An 18,315-nucleotide genomic window follows, 5' to 3' on the forward strand; every position below is an offset into this window, starting at 1 on the left:
TAAAAAACGACCTTACCCTTGATGTTGTTCTTTGAAGGCAAATTTTATATTCAATCACTTTGTTCTAAGCAGATACTTGCTACACCCTCTCGGTTCAGTCACTCAGTCGTGTCCAGCTCTTTGTAACCCCATGGACCACAGCATGCCAGACCTCCCTGTCCACAACCAACTCCCAGAGTTTACCCAAACTCATGTCCATTGAGTCCATGATGTCATCCAACCATCTCATCCTCTGTCATCCCCTTCTCCTCCTGCCTTCAATCTTTCCCAGCACCAAGGTCTTTTCCAATTGAGTCAGTTCTTCACATCAGGTGGCCAAAGTATTGGAGTTTCAGCTTCAGCATCAGTCCTTCCAGTGAACACTCAGGACTAATCTCCTTTAGGATGGACTAGTTGGATCTCCTTGCAGTACAAAGGACTCTCAAGAGCCTTCTCCACCTCTCAATAGTAACAAACCTTCAATGCCCCTTTTGACCTTTAATTATGTGTGTGTGTATGTGTGTGTGTATATATATATACATGTGTATACATATGTATATATGTATATATATATATAGGCTGCCCTGGTGACTCAGACAGTAAATAATCTGCATGCAATGCAGGAAACCTGGGTTCAATCCTTGAGTCGGGAGGATCCCCTGCAGAAGGAATGGCAACCTGCTCCAGTATTCTTGCCTAAAGAATTCCATGGACAGAGGAGCCTAATGGGCTAAAGTCTGTAAGGTCACAAAGAGTCAGACACAACTGAGCAACTAATACTTCCTTCTTTCCTTATATGTGTGTGTCTGTGTATTCTTTTTCAGATTCTTTTCCGTAATAGGATAAATGGTTCTTTTCTTGTTTTTATCTTGAATGTAGAACTGGCCCAGCTGGTTCTAAACCATTCCTGGGCCCTTCCTAGTATACACTCTCAACATACACACACTACACACACACACATACACACTACACACACACATACACACACACACACAAACACACACCATTCAAATTTTAAGTTTATAAATCTTTCTGCAAAAAGTCAAGTCATACAAGAAATTTCAAAAATATAATTTCTAAAGGACAATCAGACTCTACCCTCCAATAAACCATTTTCATAAATCCTACATGAACAAGGAGTGAGGAGACAGACACAGAAACACACAGATCATGAGCTTCACAACCTCTCGGTGGCTCCAGTAGTGACAGCAGAGGAGGAAGCTGTCCCCACGGAACAGCCCACCCCTCCACTTCCAAGTCCACCTCCCCCACAATTCACAGCACACAAACTCAAGCCATTGAATCTATTTGCAGGACCCTTGTATTCTGGGGGATTTATGATAATAGCCCTATGTTTCCTTTTACAGATCAATAAGACTTCAAAGCTGAGAGCTGGGAAAATGTAAACTCACTGTGGGTATAAAACCCACTGCTTATTTACTATTCCTCACAGCATGTGAGCTAATCTAATACTTCATTTCTGACCCTAGAAAATGTGTTGAATTTCATGAGTCTCAAAGCTACATGTGTCTGGTTTTGGCCTGTTTGGCCTTGGGGAAAAGAGAGGGCAGAAGAGAGGGAGACAGGAACTAAATTCGGCCAACATCTATTGAGTGCTTACTTTGCTTTGATCAATGTGGGATAAGGAAAGAGTGAAAGCTGGGAAGTATCAGGACAAGTGGTTCCTCCCTTATGACAGGACCAGCATGACACCAACACCCCTAACACAGCAAGAGAGGAAGGATGGGATGGAGACAAAGGCAAGGCCACTCGAGGCCAGAAAGAAAGACACAGGCAGGACAGCATAGGACCGTAATGACAAATGAGCCGCTCAATATCTGTAAAAGAATGACCTTACCCTTGGTGCTGCTCCTTGAAGACAAATTTTATATTCAGCCACTTTGTTCTAAGCAGACACTTGCTACACTCTCTAAATAGTAACAAACCTTCAATGCCTCTTTTGACCCTTAGTTATACATATATATATATATATATACATTCTTTTTCAGATTCTTTTCCATTATAGGTTATTACAATATATTAACTATAGTTCCTACCCACCATTGAGCCTTAACTTTTAAAACTATTGCAACTGACACTGAGGTGCTATCCATGATCTGTTATATTTGCATGTCTTATCTACATCGAGAATTAGAGTTTCAAAAATGTAAGCCATTATCCATTCTAACTTCTGCAATTTTCTGACTGAACAAATCCTGTCTAACTTACTTCCACCTTATCCTCAATGGTGGGAATGTCAGCTGAGGCTGAGAGTGAAGGTGAACAATACTCCAGAGCTCTTATAGCTCATCCACTCAACAATATTTATGTAAGAAGATAAAAAGATGAAGAAGAATCCAGAAGGCTCCTCAAGGAGCTCAGAGCCTGATGGGGGAGAGGACACAGAAACCAACCATCCCTAGAAGAGAGTAAGGAAAACCGGCAGTGAGCACAGTGAGAATGGCCTCAGAGGCTTACAAGGCTGACTCATTTCATCAGCACACTTCTGTCATTCCCATTTTAGGGACGAGGAGACCAAGGCTTAGAGTTAAACCCAGAAAGCTTATCTCTAGAGCCACAGTCTCAACCACCACCATATACTTTGATCTCACACACCTACTTTGGCAGGCACCTTCTGCCACCTCCAACCATAAAGTTTCTCCAAATCTCATATGACCTCTCCTTTCCTCCTGACTCCCATAAACCCATCCAGATGGCTTGGAAGAAAGAACAGTGAGACATTGTGCTGTGTGGCTGGGTTTTGCACTCTGAGTATGACATAGCCAGTTGCCTTCTTAACCATTTTTTTTCACTCAAACTTTGGACAGTGACCAGTGCAAATCATGTCTGATTCATTAGAGCCAGGAACACAAAGACAAATAGAAAACCTTTAGATGTAGCTTTAAGTTATTTATCAACTATGAGTTGATACCAGTTAATAATATCAAGACCTTAAATTTGCTTTTCCCCTAAAGGGTCAAAACATGATATACACAAGTACACTCAGTCCAGACTCAAAATTAGGAGGAAGGAACTTTTGCTATAACTTTGAATCAATGGATTCTATGGCTGTTTTAATGTTTACCTGGGTAAACTTACAGTCTGGTTAAAACTCCCCCTTAGAGTTGGGTTCTTAACTTTCCCAAACCTCCCAACACACATCTTATTTCACCCTCACAATCCCATAAAGGAGCTTTTACCACATTTCACAGCTAGAAAGCTGAAATTTAGACATTTCAAAACACAAAAAAATTTCAAGTACATAAATGTGCTTCTTCTACAAAACATGATTCTATAAAACATAATTTTTCTATAAAATCATTATCTCAGTTTAGAAATCTACCAGAGCTTATGCACTACCATTGAGAGAAACTATTTGTTAGAACTCTGTTTCTAGAAGTGGAACCACCTAGGTACAGACACATATCTCCTGCACCGAAACTGCTTTTAACACTGTTTAATATCACTCCGGCAGGCCTTCTAACCTCACATTTTAGCCCCATTCACAGTGGGCTTTCTGCTGTTGAAAAGAAGAGCTGCATCTTAACTTCTGCAGGACGTGACCTGACACTTGACTGATTATACTATTTCTAGTTGCAGCTGTAGGCATTTGGGTTCAAAGTGAAATGAACCACTGGAGAGGGTGAAGTGTTTAAATTCTCCAACTGCTAAAGCTGAGGGCTTAGCTCTCTCTATCCAAGGCCTACCTATTCTCACAGTTGCAAACACTTGACGAAAAAACCCTCTCTTTAAAAGAAAGACTACATAACTTGACTGTGAAGGAAGTTGAATGGTCACTAAATGCTTTGAGGTTTTTAATGGGGAGTTTCATGCAGAAACACTATGGGACAAAGGAGGGACACAGGATATCCATTTGCATTGTAACTCACCCTCCCAGAGGAGCCACCTCACATAACAGAAGAGGTGTGACCTCCAAATCTGACTCACCTAGACTGTGGTCCCAAATCCCCAGGTTAACACCATTCAGGCTCCTCCTACAAGTCAGGGAAAACAATGTCTGCCTAATAGGATGTGCAGGCATGCATGCTCAGTCACGTCCAACTCTTTGCGACCCCATGGACTACAGCCCACCAGGCTCCTCTGTTCATGGAATTTTTCAGGTAAGAATACTGGAGCAGGTTGCCATTTCCTACTCTGGGGGATCTTGCTGACCCAAGGATTGAACCTGCATCTTTGGTGTCTCCTACATTGGCAGGAAGATTCTTTACCACTGAGCCACCAGGGAAGTCCTGGGATCAATCAATTTCTGCTGCTGCTGCTGCTAAGTCACTTCAGTCGTGTCCAACTCTGTGCGACCCCATAGATGGCAGCCCATCAGGCTTCCCCGTCCCTAGGATTCTCCAGGCAAGAACACTGGAGTAGGTTGCCATTGCCTTCTCCAATGTTAGGAAAGTGAAAAGTGAAAGTGAAGTCGCTGAGTCTTGTTCAACTCTTAGCGACCCCATGGTCGCTATCTGAGTATTTTCCTCCATCCATGGGATTTTCCAGGCAAGAGTACTGGAGTGGGGTGCCATTGCCTTCTCCAAATCAATTTCTAGAGCTGTCATAAAAAAGTACCACAAACCGGGTAGCTTAAAATACAAAAACATTGTACCACAGTTCTGGAGACCAAAAGTCTAAGGCCAAGGGGTTAGCAGGCTTGGTTCCTTCCAAGAGCTGTGAGGGAAGGCTCTGTTCCAGGCCCCTCCCCTTGGCTTGTAGGTGGCCATCTTCAAGTTCATATGGTGTTCTCTCCATATCCATGTCTATGTCTAAATTTCCCCTTTTCATAAGAACACCAATCATGTTGGATTAGGACCCTATTGCTTATTTTAACTTGATTACTTCTATAAAAAACCCTATCTCCAAATAAAGTCAGTACATTCTGGAGTATTATGGTTTAGGACTTGAACCTGGAATTGGGGGAGAAGGTTACAATTCAAGCCATCACACTGGGAGAGAACATTTTTTAAGCCCTTGGCATAACGAGCATTCAAAAATTGATTCCTGATTTTCCCAGTCCTGGCACTGCTATTGTCCACCACAAACTCTGGGTAAGTTATCTAATCTCTTTGAGTATGTGATCCATGCCTATGAAGAGAAGTGGCTAGAATCATGGATTTAAAAGGTTTCCCTGATACTCTCTGCTGCTGTACTTTGGTGATGCCTTTTTCTGCTCTAATACATATATTTTGCATTTTATAACTTCTACCAGGACAGTCTGTTTTTCCTTTCTTCCTTCCTTCCATCTTTCCACTTTTCCTTCCCTTCTTTATACCTACAGGCATCTCTGCCAATCAATTTGAATGCATTTTTAATAGCACCGTAACTAGTTTACTCACATTATTAGGGGAAAAGATGGACCTCATTAGCTGAGCTAATCTCCTCCCACAAACCATGGGATAAAAGAAAACATGTTTAAAATTTTTCAGATGTGCTTACAAAATCCAAAATAGTCAGCCATTCCTAGGAAGCAAATTAAAATGCCCCTGTCATTCCTGGAAGTTACGTAAGGAACCACATAACCTAGTGTTCCAGAAACCAAATGACTGAGAGAATCATAAAATTAAAAAAAAATTTTATGATTGGGACGAGGGAGAGGGTGGGAAGATTTGGGAGAATGGCATTGAAACATGTAAAATATCATGTATGAAATGAGATGCCAGTCCAGGTTCGATGCACGATACTGGATGCTTGGGGCTAGTGCACTGGGACGACCCAGAGGGATGGTATGGGGAGGGAGGAGGGAGGAGGGTTCAGGATGGGGAACACATGTATACCTGTGGCGGATTCATTTTGATATTTGGCAAAACTAATGCAATTATGTAAAGTTTAAAAATTAAATAAAATTTAAAAAAAAAGAAAAAAAGAAAAAAATTAAAAAAAATTTTTTTTGATGTGTACCATTTTGAAAGTCTTTATTGAATTTGTTACAATATCGTTTTTGTTGTTTTTTTTTTTTAATTGGAGGAAAATTGCTTTACAATGTCGTGTTGGTTTCTGCCATACAATACAAATCAGGCATAATTATATACACATCACCTCCCTATTCAGCCTCCCTCCCCCACCCATTCCCACCCCTCTAGGTTATCACAGAGTACTGTGCTGGGGTCCCTGTGTTATTTGCCAATTTAGCAACTGTCTATTTTACACATGGTAGTGTATATATGTCAATCCTATTTTCTCCGTTTGTCCCACTCTCTCCTGCCCTCACTGTATTCACAAGTCCATTTTCTACATCTCGTCTCCATCCCTTCCCTGCAGTTAGATTCATCAATACCATTTTTCTAGACTTCATATATATGCATTAATGTGTATGTGTTTATGTTCCATCATGTCCAGCTCTTTGGGACACCATGGCCTGTAGCCTGCCCTGCTCCTCTGTCCATGGGATTCCCCAGGCAAGAATACTGGAGTGGGTTGCAATTTCCTTCTCCAGGGAATCTTCCTGACCCAGGGATCAAACCCACGTCTCCTTTCTCCCGCATTGGCAGGTAGAGTCTTTAACTACACCACCATGCTGTGCCACCTGGAAAGTCACACTTTAATACACAATATTTGTTTTTTCTCTTTTTAACTCACTTCACTGTGTAAGCTTGTGAAAAGTGAAAGTGTTAGTCACTCAGTCATGTCTGACTCTTTGTGACCCTATGGACTGTAGCCTGCCAGGCTCCTCTATCCATGGAATTCTCCAGACGAGAATACTGGAGTGGGTTGCCATTCCCTTCTCCAGGGGACCTTCCCAATGCAGTAATCGAACCTGGGTCTCCTGCACTGCAGGCAGATGCTTTACCATCTGAGCCACCAGGGAAGCCACAAGCTTGTGAAGTTGAAAATCAAATCAAGGGTTTGACAAGAAAAACTCCATGGAAGTTTCCAGGGGAGAATTTCCACAGGAAGAGTACATTCTATCCTCGTGCTAAGGCTCCTAGGCTCTGTATCTGGCTTTACCAACCACCAGGGGCTGCCTGCTCTAGAGTCGTGTGTTTCTCTGGTTTCAGCACACATGTGGGGGGTCTTGGAGCCATACAAAAATCAGAGTTATGTGCAGGTCTCTCCTGTCCCTCCCTCTTCATTAAGGACAATTTGGCTTCTGAGGAGAGTGGTCTTCTATATGCTGTTGGGATGACTTGACAAGGGCCCCAGTTTCCTTTGGAAAAGGAATACACCAGGAGCTTCTGCAGCCTTGGGGATGGGCTGCTTGCTCAGTTGTCCCTGCATCCAAGCTCAGAATCCCACCTAAGTCCAGACAGCAGGTCTTTCCTAACAGTCAGTTCTGACCTGGGCAGTCACCTACATTGGTGTCCTCAGGCAGGAGGCAGGTGTGCACAGTTTTTGGGGGAAGCTGATGGGCAACCACATGTCTTTGGGTATAATCTACGCCAGGAAATCAGGAGGTCATTCAAACATTTCTGGAGCCAAAGACACTGAGCATGGCCCAGAAGCAATGAAAGATCTTTAGGTTTCTGGTGAGTTCATGACTCGACTCCAGCTCCAGCTGCTGTAATTATGATCTTAACAGGACAGCAATTTCTTGCATCTCTTCTGAAGAGAAGGAGGAGGAAATAAGACAGAACAGCACTGTCTGTTTCTGGAGGGGGAAGGGGAACCTCTGTATGAGGAGTGCCACAATCCTTTGGGCACCTGATGGGAAGAGCCAACTCATTGGAAGACTCTGAAGCTGGGAAAGATTGAGGGCAGAAGGAGAAGTGGGTGACAGAGGATGAGATGGTTGGATGGCATCACTAAATCAACAGACGTGAGTTTGAGCAAACTCCGGGAGATGGTGAAGGACAGAGGAGCCGGGTGTGCTACAATCCATGGGGTTGCAAAGAATCAGACATGACTTAGTGACTGAACAACAACAATTGACTTCAGAGGCCACTCACCAAGGGATAAAGAGATGGAAGGAAGTTTCCATATTTTGTTCATCCCTTTATTTATGTAATATTAACTTCAAGTGAAATTGTACTGATAGTTCTCCTCCTGCCTCTTCCCTGTGCAGAGTCAAGACCTGCTGAGCCCACTGGAATAGGATTTCACGGGATAACTGGTAAGGGACGACTCAATGCTAAGGCCTGAGATTACAGCAGGGTCTGTGGCCATACTCCAGGGTCCTCAATTGGTCTTAAGTCCCAAAACTCTGATGGAGAAGCAAGACTCCTTGACATGTCACTGACCCCACTATTTCCAAAGGTCAGGATTAGCCAGGAAGCAAAACATCAAGGAAGTATCACCAATCCAAAGGCCCTGCTGTGGATGTGGGCCAGGAGCCCAGCATTAGGCAATCAATAACCAGAACATGATCACCAGTGCCGCAAAGAGGAAGGGGCATAAAAGAAACTGCTTGTCCACATACTGGGGCATTCCCGGGACAGCTGCAGAAGGCCACCCATCGTTCATGGTCTATGCTGTGGCAAACATGCCACAGGGAAAGACCCCAACTCCAAAATATATCTGGAAGCCACCATCTCTAAATCTATACCCTTGAATCCCCCTCTGTTCTCCGGCTCTGGCCTCTGGCCTTGAGGGCGAGGAGGGGTCTGCTCTCTGGGGGCCTGCCGCCCAGGGCTGCCCCTGCTGTGGAACAGGATGACTTTGTTGTTGCTGATGCCAGCTTTGCCAACGGGACACACCTGTCTGTTAGGTTTTGTCTCCAGCCACTGATGTAAACATGGCCAAGAGAAGAGGAGGCCGCCCAGGCTGATGGTGGCCTCCATGGCTGTGTCCAGGCAGATGCTGCACTCCAAGGTGCTGTCTTGGCCTTCACTCTCACCAGCACCACTGCTGCTGCCCCTGGGCCCCCAACACTCAAGTTCTCAGGGGACGCATAGGCCAAGGACCCCTTGCTCAACATCCTTGGCTGTCAGCAAGCTTGGAGTGGAGTTTCTCCCCAGAGAAATCCTGGATCAGTCTGTCTGGCCAAACCTCGGATCCCAACCAACACAGACTCTGGTTAACTGACGCAGAGCCCGAATCACACAATTTTAATATATGGGGGAAATTTAGGCTCCTCTGAGATCCTTCAAAAGAGTATTTTAAGATCCAGAGAAATGAAGTGTTTTGCTTGTCTGGGCCATGAATTCACAGTGCAGTCAGAAGTGATATCTGGTATAATAATGATTTAATTTTGACTTTAAAAGGGGGAATTCCACCTTATCTCATCGGTGGATTCACTGTAAGAGAAACAGCACCAGACGTGACCTCTGGAGCTTCAGTTGTGTCCATGTGATCGTGGACAACCTGGTGACACTGGGCTCATTGCTGCATTTTTCTGAGTCTCATTTTCCATGTATCCAAAAAGAGAATAATTCTGGCCTCCTTGGAACTATTGGAAGGATCAAAATATAATAAAGTGTGTCAAAGAAATTTTCAAAGCATAAAACCCTTTACAGATGGAAGATACTTTCATTATTAGCTATGCACATACCTACCTTTCGCCAGCTAAATGAGGTCAGGCTGGCTCCCCACAGGCTTGCTCCCCACTTTAAATGGAAATTAAAATGCACCCTGCCCGTGGGTTCACATTCCAATCACTTACAATAGCTTCTTTTGAACATCATTAAGCAGCACACCTGAAATATACCATTCTTTCTTTTGAAACCTCCTGCTCATCACTTGACCATCCAAAATAGCACCTCAGGGAAAGGAGGTCCGAAACGTGAACAAAATCTTCCAAAATTCAAGGTAATTTTAACAGGAGCTGGGGATATATACATATATATATACATATATACACCCAAAAATATATATATACATATATATTTTTAATTTTATTTTATTTTTAAACTTTACATAATTGTATTAGTTTTGCCAAATATCAAAATGAATCCATCTCTTGAAAACTTTTGAATGACTAGTACCAATCCTTAGGTGCTGAAAAGAAATCTTTGCTTTGATATAATCCCTAGGGTCTCCTAATGCATTTATCTTTTAAAAAAGCCAGAACATGCCATCATTCAGAAATATTTAGAGCTATCATTGAGGAGAGAAGGTCTTATTGTTGCTAGGGCAACAGTGATGCCAGAGAAAGAGCAGGGGACTTGGAGCCAAATGGCCTTAGCACGAGGCCTGCTCAGATCATTTACTTGTTCAGAGGCCCCTGGAGTTATGCAACATAACCCTGGCCCAGCCTGTCCCCATTTTATCACAAGGACTAAATTGTGTTCATCTATGCCTGTCTATACACACCACTGAAGAACATGCATGAGTATATAAAGCATGTTGATCCTAATATTTACTAAGCGCTCATGAGCTAGACAGAATTCTAGTTCATTCCATGTATCCTGTCTATCCCTGTGTGTGTGCTCAGTCATGTCTGATTCTTTGGGGCCCCATGGACTATGGCCTTCCAGGCTCTTTTATCCATGGGATTCTCTAGGCGAGAATACTGGAGTGGGTTGCCATGCCCTTCTGCAGAGGATATTCCCGACTCAGGGATCAAATCTGGGTCTCTTGTATCTCCTGCATTGGCAGGCAGATTCTTTACCACTCATGCCACCTGGGAAGCCTCATTGCATGTATTATCTTGTTTAATATTCACAGCAAACCTTAGGGAAGAGGTACTATTTATAAAGGCACAGGAAGGCTAAGTGACTTGCCAAGGTCACACCATAGTAAGCGGTAAAGCCTGGATTCAACGCCAAGCAGGCTCCCAAGTTCATACTGTCCCCTCAGCAATGCATCTGCCATCCTGCAAGCAGAACTCTTCACTGGCTCCCTTTCACCTACAAATTGAAACTCAAGTTCCTCAGCATAGCATGAGCATTATTACACCCACTACTGCCCATCTCAACTGGTTCATCTTCTACTGCCCTTTTTCAGATCTTTGTGACCACAGCCATAATAAACAGGAAGAAGAAAACCCATGGACACGGTAAATATAGAACTGGACTGAGGTGAGGTACCTGAGGTGTGGTGGGCACTGAAGCTCTCCTCCAGTAGGGAAGCCCACCATGTTTTCTGCTCAACGAATTGCTATAGGAGGTCACCCTTCACAGAGCTCCACTCTCAGGAGTATCAATTGGGAAGGGGCTAAAGAGGCAAGTCCAATTAGTGACTAATGGTTCAAAGTGATAGACAAATTTCAACCACACTCCTAATGATCAATTAAGAGACCATTCGGTACATGGTCAAGGGGGTAGAAGCAGCCTAAGGAAAACACACAAAAACCTCTTCTCTCTTGAGGGTCTGTCTCTCATTCAAAGGCATTTTGAAAGCACACCTTGACTGGGAGTCTGTTGAGACATGGCTGCAGAAATAATGTTCAGGGGACTTCCCTGTTGGCTTAGTGGTTAAGAATCCACCTGCCAATACAGGAGACACAGGTTCAATCCCTGGTCGGTGAAGATCCCACACACCAAGGAGCAACTAAGCTCTTGCACCACAACTATACAGCCTGTGCTCTAGAGCCTGGGGACTGCAACTACTGAAGCCTGAGTGTCCTAGAACCTGTGCTCCGCAACAAGAGAAGCCACTGCAATGAGAAGCCTGCACACCACAACTACAGAGTAGTCTCTGCTTGCTGCAACTAGAGAAAAGCCCATGAAGCAGCAAAGACCCAGCATAGCCATAAATAAATAAATCAAATTATTTTTTTAAAAAAGAAATAATTCTCAGGACTCCCTTTGTTTGTGTCCTGTGTGTGGATTTAATTCTCAGTGTCAGCCAAAGAATAGGGTGGAGTTCTATGCAGAATTCAGGGCTCATTCTGGGTTGCCACTTAGCGCTGTTATTTTCCTTTTATTTATGAGAGGATATCAATACACTTTAAAACAAATGCTTTGCCTACTGTGGCATCTCTTCTTTATTGACTGAAAACATGGACAATTATACATGAACATGACACCCACCACCCCCTCCTGGAGACCTGACTTTAGACTATTTACCTTTATGCAAACACACCCAGAATATTCCCCCTCTATAATTCTCAATTCACCCACTTCTCTCTACCAGGAAGCTCTTACCATCATCTAAGAAGCCCCTATCTGTCCTTAAAGGTCCAGATCAAATGAATTGTCCCATGATTTCCCCCAAAAGAAAAAGTTTTCCCTTATTTCTTCCATGTGACCGAGGGGCCAGGGACTGTGCCTTTTCCATCCCTGTGCCTCCTAGGCAACTAGCACAGTGCTTTGTACAGAAGAGTGGCTTCTAAAATATTTGCTTAATTTGCAAATGACAAGACAGATATTAGAACAAGAAAATTCGTTGTAATGGGAAGGGCTAGAGAGGAAAACAGAGAGAAGAAAAGCTGAAAAAGAAAAAAAAGAGGGACAGATTCAGTGTCATTTTCCCAGTTACAACCAGTGATTGATTGCCTCAACTATCTTAAGTGGATTATCCACAATGAAGGTTAGCTTACCTCCAAAATTAAAATTTACCTCCAAGTCATACTGACTAAATCAAGCAATGTCAGACATAAAAATAGTTTGTAAACAATGTTCATAATAGTTGGTTTCATTTTTCTACTCCTGATATCAAGCAGACTTTAACTGGACATCAGTGCTAAATTTATGACAATATTACCTACCAGTACTATAAATTTGCATAATTGTTAAGCCATACGTCTGCCTAGTTTCCATTTTCACACTGATAGCTAAATGATAAGTACATCAGGACCCCAGGAAATAACTCACCTAAAACAAAAGTGCCAAGCAAAAATTAATGCACTCACTAATTCAACAACTCTGCACTGAGCGCAAACCACAGGTCAGCACCATCATGGGTCACAGAAAGAGCGTGACCATCATCTAAGAAGAGCTCATGACTGAGAACACGGCTCAGGCCAATTCAATGTATACAACCATTAGGTTGGTAGGTTAGAACAGCTAACATTTTTTAGATGCTTAAGGGTTATCTAATTCCCTTCTATGCACATGGAAGTAGCACAATCTCTGGAGTTGACCAAATCATAAGAATCACAGAAGGCCCCAGTAGCCTCATATGGAGTATGGCTTTTCTGATGAATTCTTAATTAAAATCACTCCTGGAACATGAACTTTTGATTAGGTCAACTGGTTCCCTTTAAAATGTGGCTTAAACTAATTCAAACATTCTTAATGTTATCCAATCTATGCTGAAGTATTTAAAGTGAATTACAGACATCGTAACCCACTGATATCAACATTTACAGTCAAAATGATGTAATATTCTTAAGTCACAAGGACTTGATTCTAGCAGTATTTGCGGTTCCTCTACATGCAGACATTTTACTGAATCACAGCTGTAAGCATCATCTGATAAATTGTACCAGTTCTCTAAAATTCAGTCCCACTTATTGAAAATGTACTGCAACTGAAGTATAGCATCCTAATTATAAAGCAGGGCTGACCGTGGAAAATGTATTTGACTCTTCTGCTACTGTGATTTTTAAAAATTTACACTTCAATTCCCCATGAATGATAAAGGAATTTTGCCTCACTTATTAAGTCCTGAACCACAAATGGGAATGTTCCTCCTTCCTGCATTTGGACCTGGGGATATTTAGAGCATACATCAGTGCCTTTCATTGCAAACAGGCCAATAGGTTTTCCCAGCGACATGAAAAAATGAATTATTCTGCATTAAATAAAATAGCATTTAATTACTACTGTTAAGAAACTTTGAATTAAGACAACTAGAAGGTTAATATTTTATCTCACTGTCTTAATTCAGGATTTTTGTTCATTTAAATTTTTTCATTGGTTATTAATTAATAAGATGTGTGCCTTGTTTTGTTATTTCAGAAATAATTTTCCCAGATATTTCTAGTTAGAAACTTCTGGAAAAAAAAACTAGAACAATGGAAAAATCTCTTCCTCATTTCAGCAAGCCACTGCTTGCTGAGACTCTCCTGTACAACTCAGAGGAAAGTGAGGGTAATTTCTATTGTTCTTTGAACGTGCAGTTCTAAAGAATACCTCCATCATGCAAGAAGCTATGTTCCCACCCTAACTCCCAACAATGGTATTTGCTTCATTAATTTTTTGTGATATAGCTCCTGTGATTTGAACTACTAGGATAGAATTTTTAGCTATAATTTTCCATGTTTTCAATCAGCCAATAAAGAAGAGATGTCATAATAGGCAAAGCATTTGTTTTAAAATGTATGATATCCTCCTATAAATAAAAGGAAATTAACAGAGCCAAGTGGCAACCATTTTCCCAGCACTAGCACTAAATACTGCAGAGAATTTCACCCTGTTCTCTGGCTGACATTGAGAATTAAATTCACACACAGGACGCAGAGGGAGTCCTGAACATTATTTCTGCAGCCAAGTCTCAACAGACTCCCAATCAAGGGGTGCTTTCAAAATACCCTTGAATGAGAGACAGACCCTCAAGAGAGAAGAGGTTTTTGTGTGTTTTCCTCCGGCTGCTTCGACCCCCTTGTCCATGTACCAAATTGTCTCTTAAGTCATTATTAGGAGTGTGGTCAAAATTCTTCTGTCACTTTGAGCAATTAGTCATTAACTGGATTTGCCTCTTCAGTCCCTTCCTAATTGAAACTTCTGAGAGCGGAGCTCTGTGAGGGGCGACCTCCTGCAGTAAGTCATTGAGCAGAAAACTTGCTGGGCTCCCCTCCTGGTCCAGGGCTTTGCTGCCCATCGCATCTGGTACCTTACCTCAGTCCGGCTCCTCATGTCACCCAGCTCTATGAGCTGTGTCTAGATAATAAGAAATCTGCTTTAACAAGTGTTCCTGAGCCTGTCTTCATTTTTATTGTTGTTATAATAATCACACTATTCTCAGGCACTGTATAGTTTAAAAAAACATCATAGGCATTATCTCATATAATCGCCACACTATTTCCAGATAAGTAAACTGAGACTCAAGGCAGTTAAGAGACTGGTTCAAATTCACATGATCTGTATGTTGCAAGCATGTACCCAGTTCCACCACCGCGGCTTATCAGCTTCAAGGTCATGACTTTGTCCACCTCACAGCCGTACTTCCTACTGGGAAGGTCTCCTTCAGAGTGTGGTCAGCTGATTGCAGACTTTTATCACCTTCAGAGACTTGGTCCAGGTATGTTGATCTGCCACTTCTCTGTAGCCTGACAGTCTGCAGTTAAGGATTGCACCAGAGTTCTTCTTAGGTAGGACAAGGTCTTTGTTTAGCCAGAACTTTCAATAGCCTCTTACAAATGAAGGCTAAAGTGTTTGGGGGTACAGGCTCGAAGAGCTAAAGGGAAATATAAGGCAAAGAAGGGGGCAGGGGAGGGTAGCATTCTAAACAATAATAAGGAATGAGTCACAGAGAGGGTTCAAAAGAAAGGTAGCCCAGACTCTGCACAGGAGATAGTCGATAATCGCTCTGGAGATGGACAACTTGGATATTTAAAGCACAGAAATGTTTATCACTCAGTCCTAAGTTGTTTGCTTTTCTGTGATAGAATGTCATCCTCAGAGCCAGACTAGGGTATGGTAAGAGAGGCACCTAGGATGCAAAATTTCAGGGTTGTGCAGCACTGACCTCAGCCTAGTCCCAGCTCTGGGAATTCCCAGCAAGACCCTGAAGCTTCAGACCTGTGAAGTCTGAAACATACACAGCCACATGTAGGTGATACTTTGAGAAAAAGAAAGAATTAGAACAGCAACCAGCACAAAGTGATAAGATTCAAAATACGGTTACACAGTGTTTGGTATGGGCTTCCCTGGCGGCTCAGAAGGTAAAGAATCTGTCTGCAATGCAGGAGACCTGGGTTCAATCTCTGGGTTGGGAAGGGAGGAGGGCATGGCAACCCACTCCAGCATCTTGCCTAGAGAATTCCCATGGACAGAGGAGCCTGGCAGACTACAGTCCATGGGGTTGCAAGAGTCAGACACAGCTGAGCGACTGAGCACAAGTACAGCACTGTTTGATATATGCCTACTCATTTTTGGTGAAATAGATCATAAACTGAAATAATTAAGCAAAAGGAGAAAAACTAGAACAGGAGCTCACTGGAAAAATATATGTCCCTCCTCCAGGAATTTCAGGAGATGTGAAGAGGGAACAGTGTCTCACTACTCATGGTCTGGGGTTTGCAGACCAATTTAATTGGCTCAAATGGTAAAAAGAATTTACCTGCAATGCAGGAAAACTGGGTTCGATCCTTGGGTCAGGAAGATCCCCTGGAGAAGGGAATAGCCACCCACTCCAGTTTTATTGCCTGGAGAATTCCATGGACAGAGGGTCCTAGTGTGCTACACAGTCCATGGGGTCACAAAGAGTTGGACACAACTGAGCGACTTTCGCTTCACTTATTAGCAGGGTGATCCTGGCCTCCTGGAGAATCTCAGGACATCTGGGTGACCAGCAGTTGGGTTATAGTTATATGTGTGCTTTTTGTTGCTGTTTATTTACAATTCCTACTTTTCAAGTTTCCTAGATACTTTATTATATTTTATGATTAATAAAGTCCTTTTTGTCTCTCAACCTACTTCTATTCAGCCATAATGGAAAGTAGGAGGGAAAATTATAATCACAAAGAGGAAAAGGACTCAGCAGTGTTTCTCCAGCCTCTTACTGTCCATACATATCTATGACCAAGGACAGTGTGGGAAGCCCCGAAGGACATCCTGAAACTCCAAGCACAAATTTTAACCCATCTGTAAAGATATGAAGAAATCAGAACTCGGAATAATAAGCATTTGGACAAAAGGCCTTGTGGTTCAATGGCGAGTGCTTTGGGATGGGGGGCTCAGGAGACTTGAGGTCTTTGTTCTAATCAATTTTGCCCTGCTCCCATGGGCAGGTGACCAGAATCAGATCCTTCCAGCTCTGCTACCAACCAACTTGAGGACACAGGCAAGCCATTCGGCCACACCTGGACTCAATTTCCACCTCTATCAAAGAATACCAGCCTCCTAGAATTGTAAGGAAAGAATGACATTTTTGGAACATGTCATTGAAAAAAAAAATTTAAGTGAAACATGCTATAAAATAACCAGGGGTATTTTCACTGCTCTGTTGTTTTTATGGTTGCAGTTCTTACAATCATAGTAAACACTGTGCTAGAGACAAAGCAGCATGATAGGTGATATGGTTGGCCAACCAAACGTCATTTCCCAGTTCCTTAGTTCTTGCCTGGCTCTAGTATAGAGGCTGGAAAATGAAAGACTCACTCTTCTAAACACTGAGAAGCTCGAAGTGAAGGCATGACACAGTTTTGAGCAACAAAAAGTAAGAGCATTCTGTAGCGTTTATGGTTAGGTTTCTGCTTTCTTGATTAAAAATAAATCAGTATAGGTATCACCCTTCCTTTCTCCTGCCTTGAAGGTGGACCTCATACTCAAGAGTATGGAAACCACTTAACAACCACAAGGTAAAAGCCAAGAAAGTTAGAAACAGTAGAGCCAACATCACTGAACCACTGAACCAACACCTATTCAGATTTCTCATTATATAAGAAACACAAATTGCTATTTTTTTAACCTCTTTAAGTTACCTGCTGCTGAAATCATTCCTGACTAATACAACATATATCTTATCCACTTCATGGCCCTTTGTCTTCTAAAAGAAAATTTTCTCCTGGTGATCTGTTCAGATAAAAAGTTCAGCTCAAAGAGTAGAGAGGAGAATGTTTCCTCCAAAGACCCATTAGCAATAAAGAAATAATAAATAAAAACGGACAAATTTTCTCCACAAAATAGGATAACAAGCCACTGGGTCTCCCCATCTTTGTGATTGCCCTGCCAAAACTCTCAGCCTATAATGCAACTCTGACCACCTACCTGGCAGAGCTCTAATGACCAAAAGATATAGCAGCTATTAGAACTCTACCAAGACTATAAAATGCTTCATAATGGTTGAAGTTAACCCAGGAGCCCATCCTTGATCCAATTATTATATTCTAAGTTCTGCTGCAACTTACACACCTCTGCAGCTCACTCACAAATCCATTTTCATTTCCTATGTCTCTCTAGTAAGCTCTTGGTTTTTATTTCCAACTACTTTGCAAATATCTTTACCTCTATGTCCTAATATTGCTTCCTACTCAGCCTGTCCAAAGCTGAACCACTCACCACCCTCCACAAAGCCATTCCTTGCCTGTTTCCCTGGTTTCCAGTAATAGATGTCACCATTCACCTATTTCCCCAGATAGAAAACTGAGTCATCTTCAGTACCTCTCTCTCTTCCCCTCTACATTCTAATTTAAAAATAACTCCTTTTCTGTTGTCCTTGATCATATCCCATAATTTTTTATCTGAACAATAGATTATAAAATCTTTGACAGTTCTCTCTGCCACCAGGTTTTCTGAACTCCAGCCTAGACAGAAATCCTCCTAAAACACAAAGTGGATCCCATCTTCATCTTACTTGAATGTTCACATGTTCCACATACCTAATGAATGAAGCCTGGCACTAGAGGAT

At 42.4% G+C, this 18,315-nt stretch overlaps 1 pseudogene; it reads right to left on the reverse strand.

The window, feature by feature from the left end:
* Positions 1 to 8,112: 8,112 nt before the first annotated feature.
* On the reverse strand, positions 8,113 to 8,836 carry LOC133256521 (E3 ubiquitin-protein ligase RNF185-like; annotated as a pseudogene).
* Between the last annotated feature and the right edge of the window lie 9,479 nt (positions 8,837 to 18,315).

Source organism: Bos javanicus, chromosome 11 (genome assembly GCF_032452875.1).
Source record: "Bos javanicus breed banteng chromosome 11, ARS-OSU_banteng_1.0, whole genome shotgun sequence".
Taxonomy (NCBI): domain Eukaryota; kingdom Metazoa; phylum Chordata; class Mammalia; order Artiodactyla; family Bovidae; genus Bos; species Bos javanicus.